Here is a 16,133-nt window from a genome sequence, read left to right as displayed (position 1 = left end):
AACTTTCATCTCAAACAAGGAGAAGACTGATCAGAGATGCAGCCAAGAGGCCCATGATCACTCTGGATGAACTACAGAGATCTACAGCTAAGGTGGGAGAGTCTGTCCATAGGACAACAGGTAAAATATATCTTTGTACCGTGTTAGCCAGTAGAGAGAAAAAAAAAGTTTGTTTAAAAGAACTGAGAGTCCTCAGTAGTTGATACCTTTTAATGGCTAACTGAAAAGATGGTAATCATAGCAAGCTTTCGAGACTACTCAGGTCTCTTCTTCAGGCATGGTATAACACAAAATCTGAAGAGTCACATATTTATACACAACAGGACATAGAATAGTGCAGTAAAAAAAACAAAACAAGTTATGTGAAGCAGAACTATCACTATGGCAAGGGGGCAAACTATTGTGGCCATAAATATTGTTGTAGTTCATAGAGTGAAAGTTTTATTGTCCTCTGATTGGGGTGCCTGGACCAGACAACCCAATCAGGGGACAATAAAACTTTCACTCTATGAGCTGTAATGGCCACAACATATTGCCCCCTTGTCATAGTGATAGTTCTGCTTCACATAACTTGATTTTTTTTTTTTTTTGCACCACAACTAATGTGGTGTTCTTGATTATATGTATAAAATATCCAACTGGGGGTCTGAATGTAGGGGAGACAGGACAAAAGCTCAGGACAAAGATGAATTCTCACCGCCACACAATTAGAGAAAAAAGGATGGATCTACCTGTGGCCAAGCATTTTTGTAACCTAAACCACTGCATCATGGACATGAAATTGCTGGTATTGAAAGGAAATTTCATGTCCCAAAGAGACAGGAGAGTCTGGGAATACAAACTTATAATGACCTTTGACACATTCAGTGCAGGAATGAATGTGTCTCATGGATTTATGTCTTTTTACATCAATTAAGAAATATGTTCCTCAGAGCATCTGGGGGCATCACAGCCTGGACCAGACCCCAATCAGAGGACAATAAAACTTTCCCTCTATGAACTACAACAATATTTATGGCCAAAACAGTCCCTTGCCATAGTGATAGTTCTGCTTCACATAACTTGTTTTTTTTTTTTTACTGCACTATTATATGTCCTGTTGTGGATAAATATGTGACTCTTCAGATTTTGTGTTATATTGAGCCTGATGAAGAGACCTGAGTAGTCTCGAAAGCTTGTTGTTATTACCATCTTTTCAGTTAGCCATTAAAAGGTATTAACTACTGAGGACTCTCAATTCTTTTAAACAAACTTTTTTTTTCATAGGACAACAATCAGTCTGGCCTTTATGGAAGAGTGGCAAGGAGAAAGCCATTTCTCAAAGATATCTATAAAAAGTGTTGTTTAAAGTTTGCCACTAGCCACCTGGGAGACACACCAAACCTGTGGAAGAAGGTGCTTTGGTCAGATGAAACTAAAATCAAACTTTTTTGGCACAATGCCAAATGATGTTTGGCGTAAAAGCAACACAGCTCATCACCCTGAACACACCATCCCCTCTGTCAATTATGGTGGTGGCAGCATCATGGTTTTGGCCTGTCTTTCATCAGCAGAGATGGTTAAAATTGATGTGAGGATGGATCGAGCCAAATACAGGACCATTATTGAAGAAAACCTGTTGGAGTCTGCAAAAGACCTGAGACTGGGACGGAGATTTGTCTTCCAACAAGACAATGATCCAAAACATAAAGCAAAATCTACAATGGAATGGTTCACAAATAAATGTATCCAGGTGTTAGAATGGCCAAGTCAAAGACCAGACCTGAATCCAATCGAGAATCTGTGGAAAGAGGTGAAAAATGCTATTCACAAATTCTCTCCATCCAACCTTACTCAGCTCAAGCTGTTTGCAAAGGAAGAATTGCCAAGAATTTCAGTCTGTCGATGTGCAAAACTGATAGACACATACCCCAAGAGACTTACAGCTGTAATTGCAGCAAAAGGTGGCGCTACAAAGTATTAACTTAAAGGGGCCGAATAATATTGCACACCCCAATTCTCAGTTATTTATTTTTTATAAAAGTTTAAAATAAGCAATAAATTTCGTTCAACTTCACAATTGTGTCCCACTTGTTGTTGATTCTTCACCATAAAATTTAAATTTTTATCTTTATGTTTGAAGCCTGAAATGTGGGAAAAGGTTGAAAGGGGCCGAATACTTTCCCAAGGCACTGTACATATATTGCTCCATTTCACTTTTTATATAAGTGGAGAGAAATTTTGAGAATATGTACATAACAATTAATTAAGCTATTTATGGTGGAGAGATGGTGCAATATATGTTTCTTGCCTTTTTTGGGTATAACCTTGCTAACACAGATATTTAAATGGGGATTTTTGATCTCTCTGTGGTGCATTCCTCATTATGGTAAATATATAGGTAATTGATGAGTGACGATGTAGAAACACCACTTGAGAAATTTTGTCCCATGTTTATTTAATATATTTAATATACCTTGTGAATCAGTTGTTGATTTATATTTTGTCATAATTTTGTCAGGAAATCCCCAACGGTTTGTCACTTTTTTGTGTGACTTTGTCTCTTGATTTTAACAAAATTTCAAAGTTTGTTTATTGAATCTCTAAGAAATAATAAAATAAAATATTTGGTATAATATACTCGTGTGTCTTGTTAAAAAATAAGGATAGATATGCAGATTTGTGACAAATCCGCACCAAACCACACATAAAAAACGCACAGTTTTTTTTATTGCATGACGCTGCAGCTTTGTATCTTTTTGGTATATCATGTTTGAAATTAAGCAGCTAAATTATTTAAACTTTATTGAAACACTCATGTTTTTAATGCGTCTCTACAGCATATGCATTTTTTTGTACTTTGTGGATTTTCCGCATCTAATGTAATACAAGGAGAAAAATCAACAAAAATGGAATTGACATGTTGCAAATTTGAAAAACACACCACAGGTCAGTTTACTCTGCGTTTTAAAGAAAAAAAAAAAAGAACATTGGGTATTTTCTATAAATCCCATCCACTTTGCTGGAGCTGTAAAATGCTGTTTTTACACAGTGGAAAAATAATATATAGCATCAAAAATTCATTGTAGGACCTTGAAGGGGTTGTCCAATCTAAAATGAGAAGGTTAAGTTCACAAGTCCAATAATCATGCATTAGAACGGATTCAGCAGAGATCCGTTGACTAAAAAAAGTTCTGCAAATGTAAGTGTACCGCCCCCGTGCCAGCAGCTGGCGCTGCTCGGATCCGGGGCCTACGGTACGGCTCGAGGGGTTCCCTGGACCCGGGTGTCCCGCTGTCACTCCGAATAAAAAGGGGACGTATTTGTATGGGGTTGATTGTAGAATGTCTGTGACGCCACCCACGGTGTGTGGTGAGGTGGGACACCACCGCTGCTGTTGTGGGATACCAGGGGGAGATGTAATGGCAGCTGGATGTTAACCCCTCTGTAGGTAGAGATGGTTGCCCCGGGGCCCAGCGTCTCTGTTCAGGGTATGGCGACGGCAGGGGCCCGCACGCCCAGATAGACCAGGGGATAGTTGGTTACTCACTTTTAAATTAATCACACAAGTCTTTTGGTAAACCAAGGTGCTGGTTGTACTCAGGTCCCCCAGCCGGGCTGGTTGTCTCTATCCTTTTCCTCTGCACTGTTTTGTATGTCGTGGGCTGCCTGGTTTGGAACTCAGGAGTCCGCTCTCGGCTTGCTGGGTGCCTAAGGAGCCGTGCCCGCAGACGCTGACCCGTAGGATCTATGGGCCCTGGTGGCTTCCCTATCCCTCTCTGTGGGTGGTTGTCTTCTTTCGGGACTTTGGTTGGGACAGGACCTATAATTCTGTCCTCAATCGGTTAATTAGCTAGGCCGTTGGTTTCGGTCATGGCTTCAAGGTCCGAGTACCCCCTCTGTGCACGGTTTCCGGTCGGGGTCTCCGGTGTCGGTACCGGTGGGCTCCAACCCTTCTCCGGTCCACCTCGGATCTGCCGAGCCATCTTCCCATCTCCTGCTGACAGGGACCACCATCTGCCACCTAGCCAAGGTACCAGGGCTCTGACCCTGGAACCGTTCAACTTGAACTTTCTCTGCTGGAGCTACACCTAGCTCCAGCCCACACTGCTCTCCATTTGAACTCCAAACTTAATCTCTCCCTCAGACTACTGTTTTTCCCGCCTCGGGCTGTCTAGATCCCTAGGTGGGGCATTCCCTTACCACCTGGTCCCACCCACTGGTGTGCCTGTCTTGCCCTAAGGGGGTGACTAGGGTTTCAGGTCGGCTATATGTTACCTAAGTGAGGGATGGTGTTATGCGGGGGCCTATTTGTGACTACCTGGTTTTGCCAGGGCGTCACATAAGCCATGTACCGTAATAGACTCTTTACGATACAGTGAAGTCACAAACAGGAAATAAACGGCTCCAACTCTAGATCAACCAACAGACGAAACCGAGACCCTTGTGCTTTACAGCATGGCGCCCTATAATATGGATTTACTACAGTATAAACACTATGCGTGACCTACGTGCCTGGATAATCCAATTTTCAATTACCTATTAATACCCTTGAACATGAAACAATTGGATGGGTGTGTAATACGAGTCACCCGCGGTACAGCACAACAGCTTACACACTTAAGGTAAATTCACTCTAATCTTCAACTGACTAGTCCCCTGCCCCAAAATAAATACAGGGCACATTAATGGAGGATCCTTCCCAAGATTCACCTTGCATGACCAATAACTTACTATATGCAACGGTTGCTTAGCTGGAAACAGAGAATAAAAACTTAAACAAATAATATGTACTTACAGTACATTGGTCCATATAAACTCGCGCTTGCATTTGCTCAAAAATGGCCTAAAGTCTGTGATAGACCTTAACAACATCCAGGTGCAAGTGAAATCGTTGTGGTCCACCCAGAAGCCTCAATGGCAAAGAATTAGATAACGAAGTCGTGGAAAATGTGATCCCAAATCGTGATGGTGCAGTGACTGCAGCCTGACAGGGTTAATATGCCTACCTAAACTAACTACAGGCCTGGACTCAGTCTCAAATATTCTGGCGCCAAACTGGTGGGAGATGCGTGCACGGTTACCCACTGCGATGGTGCAGTGGGCCTTAGTTATCTTACTGACCCAGATCTTCTCTGGACAATATGTCTGACGTACACAGTCAGATGAGAGGCCTCTCCAACAAGTGAGCAATACTGCTTAACTCCTCGGCAACGTCCTATCAACTCCTCGGCGGTGTCTTATCTACAATCTTCTCCCATCTGATAAGGATTCGGATACAGACAGCGTCAGCTCCGCTCTGTCACAGTTCTGGTCAAAATTATCAATTTCTACTCACAAATATTATTGACTCTCTCTCCTGCACGTCCTCTGTGTCTGTGTTTATTCACTCCCAACTATCAACTGCTCCCAAGATGGCTGCTGCTTTACTTCCTGTGATATACATTTTATATCAGCTTGTAGCTCCGCCTCCATTTGTGCTATCTATTGCAGTCTTTCATCTGTGCTGAGAAACAGCGGCCTCTTGTGGTTGAATAATCACATTTTTGATCCTTATAAAGTATTATCACATCATTACAGACAGCAAGCAGGTGGTAAAGTTACATACAATAAATACAATGCTCACATTTATGCAACACAAATATATATGTGTCGCCAGGGATTAAGGGGATACCCAGAAGCGGGCCAAAGGGTCGCTTCTGAAAAGTGGATCACGGTGTCGTGACCCGGTCTGTGATCCCTGATTCCACAATAAAAAGGGGGTTATGTTCATGACGCCACTTGTAGAATGTGATCAGAGATGACCACCGCTGCTGCAGAACCTCCGAGGTGATGGATGACAGCTTGAGATGGGATGGCTCTCCACGGGTAGAGCTTTCTCCCCGGGACAGTGTGATAGTCTATGGGGGAGTGCAAGACACAAGCACAAAAACAAGCAGACTCATGGTTTTGCAATTTCTATGTCCTTTACTGATGATAGTATTCAGCAGAGCACTGTCCACGGAGTCTGTGAAGGGTTCAGGGTTTCTCCCACCCTGACGGGTCGTTTTGGCTCCCTTTTCTGCACTGTGCTTGTGTGGCCCTGCTGCTGTATAAACTAGGCAGCAAGCCCTGATCCTCCCGGGTACCGACCTGACAGGCAACTCGAGTCCTTACTTGTATGTTCCTGAACTCTCCTGTGTGTTGCTGTGTCTGTGGTACAGGTGAAAGATCTGGAATCTTCACTTCTCCAGTGTTACCTGTGCTGTGTGTAATCTGCTCAGCCTCGGATCTGGCATCCGTTCTGTGCACTCCACTGGGGTGAGTTCAGCAATACTCTTTCTCCCAGGTATGTTCCTCTGATTAATCTGTCTCCTTTCCTCAGACCCTCGGCTTAGGCCAGGAATTGGTCAGCGGATCCTGTGGTGAGCTAGAGCCAGCTCCAACCTGCAGAGATCCTTTTTCCTCAGTCCTCTGCACTGACTGACTGAACAAACAAACTGAAACTAAACTGACCACTTCCTCTCCACACCAGAATATACAGGGAAGCAGCTTGGTCTCCACCTTCTGGCCAGGAGGTGCTAGTGTTGTGTGGGGAGTTAACCCTTTGTGTTGTTACTGTGGCAACCTGGGGTGCTACATTCCCCCTTAGTGAAGAACAGTACTCCGGGACTGTGAAAGAAACATACAAGTTATCAACAACAATTATATATATACAGAGTCTCAAAAGGAAAAATACAAAAACCCAAAAAGTTCAAAAAGAGTCCAAAATGTTCAAAAAGCAGTCTCTCCAGGGCTTAGTCTATTGCCTTCGGGGCTGATGAAGGTACACACTCAGTCTTTACCACAACCAGTCCTGTGGTAGATATGGTCCATATTTAATAAAGAGGAAATGGTTCAAGAATATGTAAGTGTTCATACAGAATAGTCTTTGTAGGTACTGGGCTTATGGGTCTTAACGGTGAAATTATATAAACATTTCAATAATCAAACGCTTCTTACAGGTGTCTCTACTCTGGTCGTAAGTGCAGTAGGACTCACGGCCCTCGGGCCACCACCCATGTGATCAAGTTGTAACTCTCCGTGCTGCCACCTTACACCACTCTTCTCTCACCTTTTCTGTACACTAAACTGTTATGGTTTTTTCATATAAACATTATAACGCATGTACGTTTTAGATACAATTTCACATTAGCCTCTATATCTTGCTGGTATCTGACCCTGAGTACTACGCTGTGACCTGCGTACTGCTGGTGTACTTAGCATAATGGTGTGAGTAGAAGTGTATCTATTTGGTGTTTCTGGCAATTGTGAGGATGGGGGACTGACTGTAGGACTGGCAAGCTCACTGGGACCAGGAATCGGTTCTTCCTCTATGGGTTCAACTTCCAGTTCTCCTTGTCTTGGGACTTCTTGTGGTATGGGTTCTGATGGTGGTTCCACCACTTGAGGGAAGGCAATCATTGGGACTACTACTGCTCCATGGTAATTTGGCCATGTTTTTGGGAAATCTCCTAAGACTGTATGGCACACATCTTCTTCCTTCTTGACAGGTTGCACCTGTATGGGTAAGGTGACTTCTTTTGTCTTCAGGGCTTCAGGATACGGTTTGAGTTGATCTCTTGACATGACAGCTGATGTCCTTCCTTCATCCTTACTGATGAGACACACTTTGGGATTATCCATACTTGATGGTAAGACTGTATATGGGGTGGTTTTCCATTGATTATCCAATTTGTTTGTGCGTCGTTTCCTCTTGAGAACTTGGTCACCAGGTTGCAATGGGGTTGCTAGAGCATGCTGGTTAAAATTTCTCTCCTGTCTTCCCCTAGCTTGTTGGAGACTTTTCTCTACGCACTCTTGTACTTGGCGATACTGTTGCTGACGTAGGGTATCCCAATTGGATTCTTGAACTTCTGCATCTGGCTTCAGAATTCCCATATCTAAATCAATTGGCAGTTTATCGGGCCTTGCACGCATGAGGTAAGCGGGGGTGCAGTTTGTGGAACTCACCGGGACATGATTGTACAAGTCCACCAAGTTGGGCAATTTCTCTGGCCATTGATTTCTTTCTGACTCCGGTAAGGTCTTCAACAGGTCAATCACAATATAGTTCAACTTCTCGCATAAGCCATTTTTTTGGGGATGGTATGCTGTTGTGTGGATCTTCTTACAGCCATACATGTTGCAGAATTCTTGGAAGATCTGTGATTTAAAAGCTGGACCTTGATCTGCAAGGACTTATTCTGGGTAACCATGGGGTTTGCAAAAGTACGTCTGGAATGCTTTAGCTGCTGTTTTAGCTGTAAGGTCTTTCACGGGTACCACCACTAAGAAGCGTGAGTAATGGTCCACGATGGTTAAGGTATAGACATAGCCGGAGCGGCTTGGTGACAACTTGACGTGGTCTAATGCAACTAACTCGAGTGGTTGCTTGGTTACTATGGACTGGAGTGGAGCTCTCTGGTTCTGTTGATCCTTTCTTCTGAGGTTGCACGGGCCACATTTTCTACACCAATCTTCAATTGATTTCCTCATGCCAACCCAGTAGAATCTTTCTCTTAAGAGCACTTCCAACTTTTTCCAACCAAAATGACCTGCACCGTCGTGGTAAGCTTCCAGAACCATCTTGACATCTCTCTTCGGCACGATGATCTGCCAGACCAACTCATGTGTTTTTGGATTGGTATGCCTTCTACAGAGCTTCCCTTGGTACAGGAACAATTTACCTCTCTCCTTCCAGAGATGTTGTGTCTCAGCTGGGGCATTCTGATTAGGGTATGCACCTTGTTGTGTAAGCAGTTCTTTCACTAGCTTCAAAGCTGGATTGCTGTCTTGTGTGTCAACCCATCTGTGGTGTGCGAACGGGTTGAGATTTGCCTGCTGTTGTTTTTGGTAGACACTCGGTTGATACTGTCCCAGTCCCACCTTAGGATGGTGAAAGGCCGGCAGCTCAATTTCTTCCAGCTCCTCCGGTTCCTCTTCCATGTCCCCTGAGTGTGGCATCTGGATTAAGGCATCTGCATTCCCATTCTTGCGGCCTGCCCTGTATTTGATGACAAAGTTGTAATTTGACAGTCAGGTTATCCATCGCTGTTCCAGTGTACCTAATTTTGCCGAGTCCAGGTGGGTCAACGGATTGTTGTCAGTAAAGATGGTAAATTCTGCAGCTGCCAGGTAGTGTTTGAAACGCTCTGTTACAGCCCAAATTACTGCCAGTAGTTCTAACTTGAAGGAGCTATAATTCTCAGGGTTTCTTTCTGTAGGCCAGAGCTTCCTGCTTCCAAAGGTAATAACTCTCTCTTTGCCTTCCTGCTTTTGAGACAATACTGCTCCCAGTCCTACATTGCTGGCATCTTTGTACAAAATGAAGGGTTGATGGTAATCTGGATATGCCAGGTTCTCTTCTCCTGTCAGCGTCCACTTTAACTTCTTAAAGGACTCTTCTCTTTCATCACTCCACTGGAAAGGAGGATTCCGGGCTTCAGACTTCTTTGACTGCCCTACTAGGATGTCTTGTAGGGGAGCTGCTAACTTCGTGAACCCTTTTATGAATCTTCTGTAGTAGCCCACCAGTCTCAGGAATTGCCTCACCTCTTTTACGCTGGTGGGTCTCAGCCAATCTCTGATCACGGTAACTTTTTCAGGATCTGGTGCTACCCGTTCTGAGCTTACGACATGTCCCAGGTACTGTATCCTTGGCTTTAGAAGGTGACACTTGGATGGCTTGATTTTCATGTCGTATCCAGATAAGGCTTCAAACACTTCTGCCAGGTCCTGTAGATGCTGTTCATAGGTCTTGCAGTAGACTATGACATCATCCAGGTACAGGAGGACAGTTTTGAAGTTCTTATGTCCTAGGCAGCACTCCATCAGTCGCTGGAAGGTACCAGGCGCGTTGCAGAGTCCAAACGGCATACAGTTGAACTCACAGAGGCCCATCGGCGTGGTAAACGCTGTCTTCTCCTTGTCAGCCTCTGCCACAGGAACTTGCCAATACCCAATAGTCAGATCTAGGGTGGAAAAGTAAGTAGCGGATTTTAATGCAGCCAATGTCTCTTCTATCCTAGGTAATGGGTATGCATCCTTATGTGTAATGCGGTTGATCTGTCGGTAGTCTACGCACATCCTCATGGTCCCATCTTTTTTTTCTAACTAGCACCAGTGGGGATGCCCAGGGGCTACAACTGTCTCTTATTACTAGAGTTGAGCGCGGTTCGCGGTTCGAGGTTCTACAGTTCGCGGCTCGAGTGATTTTGGGGGCTGTTCTAGATCGAACTAGAACTCGAGCTTTTTGCTAAAGCTCGATAGTTCTAGATACGTTCGAGAACGGTTCTAGCAGCAAAAAGACAAGCTAATTACTAGCTGGCTTTCCGCTGTAATAGTGTAAGTCACTCTGTGACTCACACTATTATGAAATTTCAGTGTATAGTGTGCGGGAACAGTGCATTCAGATCACTGCTGTTTGGATAATGGCGATCGCCTTTTTTTTTTCTTGTCTTCCTTCCGTAAGCGCGCGCGCGTGTAGTGGGGCGGGCCAGCATGTTGGCCAATCCCAGACACACACACAGCTAAGTGGACTTTTAGCCAGAGAAGCAACGGCATGTGTGATAGGATGTCCATGTCACATGTCCATGCATTATAAAAATGGACATTTTCCTCCTTCACGCCATTATCTGCCTTCTGCGTCTTGGTGTCAGTCACCGCTGGCGTAGCTCCTGTCTCCGATACTGCTGTGTACGCTCTATACACAGCGCTATACAGAATAGGGATAGAAGTTTCTATTAGTCCTTTTAAGGGATAATACCGGCAGGGTCAGAGCCATAGGTGACGGTCAGGTCCGTGAAAACAGATTTTAACAGCTACACAAGATGACAGCGTCTGTGTAGCTAAGGTCAGGGATTTCCTCGCTGCATTTCCTCATTAGGAGGGATAGAAAGGGAGGCTTCCTTTCCTCTACCCAGACCCACAACCCTGCCACTGTACCCTCCTGCCCTTTGCACACTCAAGCTCATTGTTACTAAGCCATTATACTAGCAAACACTGAGTAAACTTAGTGGCATCCTAAAAGTGGCTGTTGGACTTCCATTAGTGTCCCACTGGTGCAAATCTATGTGCAGCACCTCTGCATTGCACACTCAAACTCATTGTTACTAAGCCATTATACTAGCAAACACTGAGTAAACTTAGTGGCATCCTAAAAGTGGCTGTTGGACTTCCATTAGTGTCCCACTGGTGCAAATCTATGTGCAGCACCTCTGCATTGCACACTCAAACTCATTGTTACTAAGCCATTATACTAGCAAACACTGAGTAAAATTAGTGGCATCCTAAAAGTGGCTGTTGGACTTCCATTAGTGTCCCACTGGTGCAAATCTATGTGCAGCACCTCTGCATTGCACACTCAAACTCATTGTTACTAAGCCATTATACTAGCAAACACTGAGTAAACTTAGTGGCATCCTAAAAGTGGCTGTTGGACTTCGATTAGTGTCCCACTGGTGCAAATCTATGTGCATCACCTCTGCATTGCACACTCAAACTCATTGTTAGTAAGCCATTGTACTAGCAAACACTGAGTAAACTTAGTGGCATCCTAAAAGTGGCTGTTGGACTTCCATTAGTGTCCCACTGGTGCAAATCTATGTGCAGCACCTCTGCATTGCACACTAAAACTCAGTTACTAAGCCATTATACTAGCAAACTATGCTGCCAGTTTAAGGGCCATAGTTGCATTGTCAGGGAAAGTTATTGTTGTTTATTCTGCTGTTAATAAAGATAGACCACCGCTGCAATCTACACCACCTCTCAATTTTTACTACCACATTTTAAGTGCACAATCTTGTCGCAATCAAAATGAGTGGCAAAATGACAGATGCTGGTGGAAAGGGGAAGAGGCGTGTTGGAAAAGTAAAAAAAGGGTTTGTCCGTGGGGAAGGTGGCAAAGCTCCATTAACATCTGCTGAAGATAGACCATCTTACAGCAAAAGTAAGATGTCTATTACTTACCGTGGACAATCCGATGTGCTCCCTTTTTTACGGACACGAACAACTGGAACAAAGGTAGATGATGGCCAAAAAAGGAAAATGCTTGAATGGATCTCAAGTGGTCCAACAAGTGCCCTTTCCGCCACCTCAACTACCGCATCCAAAAACACCAGTCCTCTGAGTTGTCATCCCAATCAAACTTGCTTTCCCCCAGCTCTGAAGTCTCCATCTGCCCTGCACAGTATGATGGAACTGAGATGGCTGAGTCTGCAGAGCTGTTCAGTCACACTATAGCCTGGGAATCAGAGGTCTGCTCCCAAGCTACAGTGAGTACAGACCAGGAAATAGTCTGCAGTGATGCCCAAAACCTTTGTGACTCTGATTCAGGCCGTGAGGACCAAGTTTCTGAGCATAATGTTGACCCTTTTTCACAAACTGTAACACCTGTTGTTATAGACAATGAGGAACATACTGATGACGATGAGACGCAGATACCAGATTGGGATGACAACTTAAATATTCGGTCAGGGCAAGAAGAGGTTCGGTCTGAGGGTGAGGGGAGTACAAACACAACTGTCGCGGGCGGGGAGGAGGGTGTCAGCACACTACGCTCACCCCTTCTGCTCGGGTCCGGCGGCTGCTGCTCAGTGGTGGCTCGAGCCGTGGGCCGGATCCCAGGGATTCTCGAGCGGCACTCCTCGCCCGTGAGTGAAAGGGGGGTTGTTGGGTGTGGGGATAGTTTATTGTCCGTGACGCCACCCACAGTTGTGGTGATTTCACCACCGCTGCTCTATAGGCCCGGGGACGATGGTGTGTAGCGGCGAGATGTTGCGTTGCCCCTCCGTGGGTAGGGGTTGGTGATCCCGGGGCCCGGTGATAAGATGGGGGATGCAGGGCCTGGTGGGCACATGGACGCGGGGGCAGCGCTGTGCCTTGCGGCACTGTGGTACTCACTCAGCCTGAGACGTTGACACAGTTTTACGGTAAACCACACAGCTGGAAAGACGGTTCCCACGGACGGCTGCACTTGCTCTCCCAGTAGGTGACGGTGATGTCCCTCTTCCTTGCACCTTTGTTTACTTGTTGGTAGCGATGGATTCCCACCGGTAACCCGCTCCCCGGCTTCAAGCTGGACCGGAGGAGCTCTACTCTTTGCCCGCAGGCGCTGGCCCTGAGAAACTGGTGCCTTGGCGGTGGCGGTGTCTCTCCTACTCTGGTTGGGCTGTTGCCTTCAATCGGGACTTGGTTGTTGGGGGATCTACGTCCCCTTCACTGGCGTATTTGGCAAATTATGGCGACTCCTAGCCTTGCCGGGGTCCGAGAGGCCCCTGCCCTGGTGCTGACTGTCCTTCGGAACACTGCTCCAGACCGCCGGGCCACTACCCGTCCGCGGTCCTTCCAGGAACTTCCAAACGGTCCCCCTCCAGACAGTCACCGCCGTTGCTGACCTTGCTGACCTGTCCTGCACACAGCTGGACTACTTCAGGCTTTCTTTCTGTCACCACTCTTGCTTTCCTCCTTTACCACTTTACTTCTTTCTCTTTCACTTGTTTACTCCTTCACTTAACTCCTCACTCAAGCCCTGCCTGGGCTAAACTGCTGTTTACTCAAGCTCGTCCCTGAGCTGACTGCTCTCGAGCCCTGCCTGGGCTAATCTGCCTGGTTTCTCCCGCCTCCAGAGCTGTGAACTCCTCGGTGGGCGGAGCCAACCGCCTGGCCCACCCCCTGGTGTGAATCATCAGCCTCTGGAGGAAGGCAACAAGGATTTTTGGTTAGCTTTGGTGTTCCTAACTGGGATGTAGGGTGTGGTGGTGTGATGACCTGTGTCCCCTGGCTTGCCCAGGGCGACACATTCCCCCTTAGCAAAATGCAGACCGTCCGCGGGCTGCCGTCCAACACCGGTTTTATTTTTCTGTAAAAGATAACAGGGTAAATTAACATATTTACATTTTTAATAAATCTTCCCTTAACGGGAGGCACATTTCTTAAACGTTGCAAACGGTTTACGGTTACGGTTTCCGCTCTCTCCCACCCAAGCAACCTGGCCCTGATGCTGCCCCTAAAACCCAGGCAGCACCCCTTGACCCACAGTCCAGCACAAGTTACCCGAGCGGGATCTGTCCTTTCCCTCCAGAGGGTAGCCACCGGTTCCTTTGGTGGCTGGGCCCTAGCCTGCTCTACTGAGGGCTCTCCCTCCAACCTGCCTCTCCGGAGGCGGCATTGCGGAAAACGGTAACGGCAAACAACTTATTTACAAGCCACTTAACGTTTGTGGTTGCCCTGCAAGTTCACGGGCTTGTCCATGGATAGTCCTCCATGCAAAACAACTTAAACGGTCCCCACAGGGACAACGGTGCCGGCTCCAGACGGTTGTAAATCACTTTTGACAATCAGGTTAAACTTCGGTCATCATTTTTCATCATTAGCAGAACTTTTTCAAACTTTTCAACAAACAAACTGGTGGTCCCAACGGGGACTGCTGTAGCGGGCATCCACTGCCCTACTCGTACTTTTCTGCTGAGGCGGACCCGTCCTCTGCCATCGGCACATCAAACATGCACTGACATGCCTGCGGTGACAGGGGCACCCAGTACCCATTTCCACCGGCACGCGGGGTATGGACAACCACGGGGTCTCCTACATAGCGGGAACGCTCACTTGCCTCTTCAAACTCAGCAGCAGACCCGGGACTAGGGCCAGAGTCGTCATCTCGTGTTTCTGCGTCAGGCGGGTTGCCGCCAGCTGACGCAGCCTCCTGGCCGCCAACATCCAGCACTTCAGCCCCTTCTGCGGTAGCACGGAGCAGCAGATTAGGCGAGCTGACATTAAGGCGCCTCATAAGTAACGGCAAGGGTGATGCATAGGCCGAGACTAGGCCAGGCCCCTCAGCCGCAGCGGCCGGTCCTGGTAGGACATAGGGACGTGGGTCACCAGTCGGTTCTGCTACATCCATTCCCCCTCCGTACCTCGGGGCAGTTGTAAGCAGCTCCTCCACCTCGTTGGTCCACTGCTCCATCATCCGGAAGATCTGATCCTACTGACGCTGGTGGAATTGCATCACCCGGGCCTTCATCCAGGCCACGGTCTCGGGCTCAGGGTCTGGCACAGTCTCTACTGGGACTTCTGGCACCATGCTGTTAAGGGGTCGCAGTTCCAGCGGTTCCCCCTGGTATACTTCAGGGACGTCCCAGACGTCTGCAGCCGTCTGGTCCGCCGGAGCGGCTGGGCAGGGTATCGCTACCGGTTGGGTAGGTAGCGGGCCTAATGGTGGGGCGGCAGCAGCTATTACGGGTAGCAGGGAGAGAGGTAGGGTGAGCGGAAGCCGGCCGGGCCCCTCAGCTCCAACGGCCGATCCCTCAGGAATACAGGGGCGTGGGTCGCTTACCTGCTCCTCCAAATCCTCTTCTGCCTCGCGTCTCCACATAGCAGCCACAACTGATAGACACATACCCCAAGAGACTTACAGCTGTAATTGCAGCAAAAGGTGGCGCTACAAAGTATTAACTTAAAGGGGCCGAATAATATTGCACACCCCAATTCTCAGTTATTTATTTTTTATAAAAGTTTAAAATAAGCAATAAATTTCGTTCAACTTCACAATTGTGTCCCACTTGTTGTTGATTCTTCACCATAAAATTTAAATTTTTATCTTTATGTTTGAAGCCTGAAATGTGGGAAAAGGTTGAAAGGGGCCGAATACTTTCCCAAGGCACTGTACATATATTGCTCCATTTCACTTTTTATATAAGTGGAGAGAAATTTTGAGAATATGTACATAACAATTAATTAAGCTATTTATGGTGGAGAGATGGTGCAATATATGTTTCTTGCCTTTTTTGGGTATAACCTTGCTAACACAGATATTTAAATGGGGATTTTTGATCTCTCTGTGGTGCATTCCTCATTATGGTAAATATATAGGTAATTGATGAGTGACGATGTAGAAACACCACTTGAGAAATTTTGTCCCATGTTTATTTAATATATTTAATATACCTTGTGAATCAGTTGTTGATTTATATTTTGTCATAATTTTGTCAGGAAATCCCCAACGGTTTGTCACTTTTTTGTGTGACTTTGTCTCTTGATTTTAACAAAATTTCAAAGTTTGTTTATTGAATCTCTAAGAAATAATAAAATAAAATATTTGGTATAATATACTCGTGTGTCTTGTTAAAAAATAAGGA

At 46.1% G+C, this 16,133-nt stretch overlaps 1 protein-coding gene across 1 annotated transcript in view; it reads left to right on the top strand.

Annotated features, from left to right (window-relative positions):
* The window catches only part of LOC142256081 (NXPE family member 1-like), a 533,261-nt gene that overhangs the window by 48,830 nt on the left and 468,298 nt on the right, over window positions 1-16,133 (top strand). The gene's annotated exons all lie outside the window — the stretch shown is intronic.

The sequence above is a fragment of the Anomaloglossus baeobatrachus genome, chromosome 11, assembly GCF_048569485.1.
Source record: "Anomaloglossus baeobatrachus isolate aAnoBae1 chromosome 11, aAnoBae1.hap1, whole genome shotgun sequence".
NCBI lineage: Eukaryota > Metazoa > Chordata > Amphibia > Anura > Aromobatidae > Anomaloglossus > Anomaloglossus baeobatrachus.
Note: the sequence above shows the minus strand (reverse complement) of the source record. Positions and strands in the feature narration are given on the sequence as shown.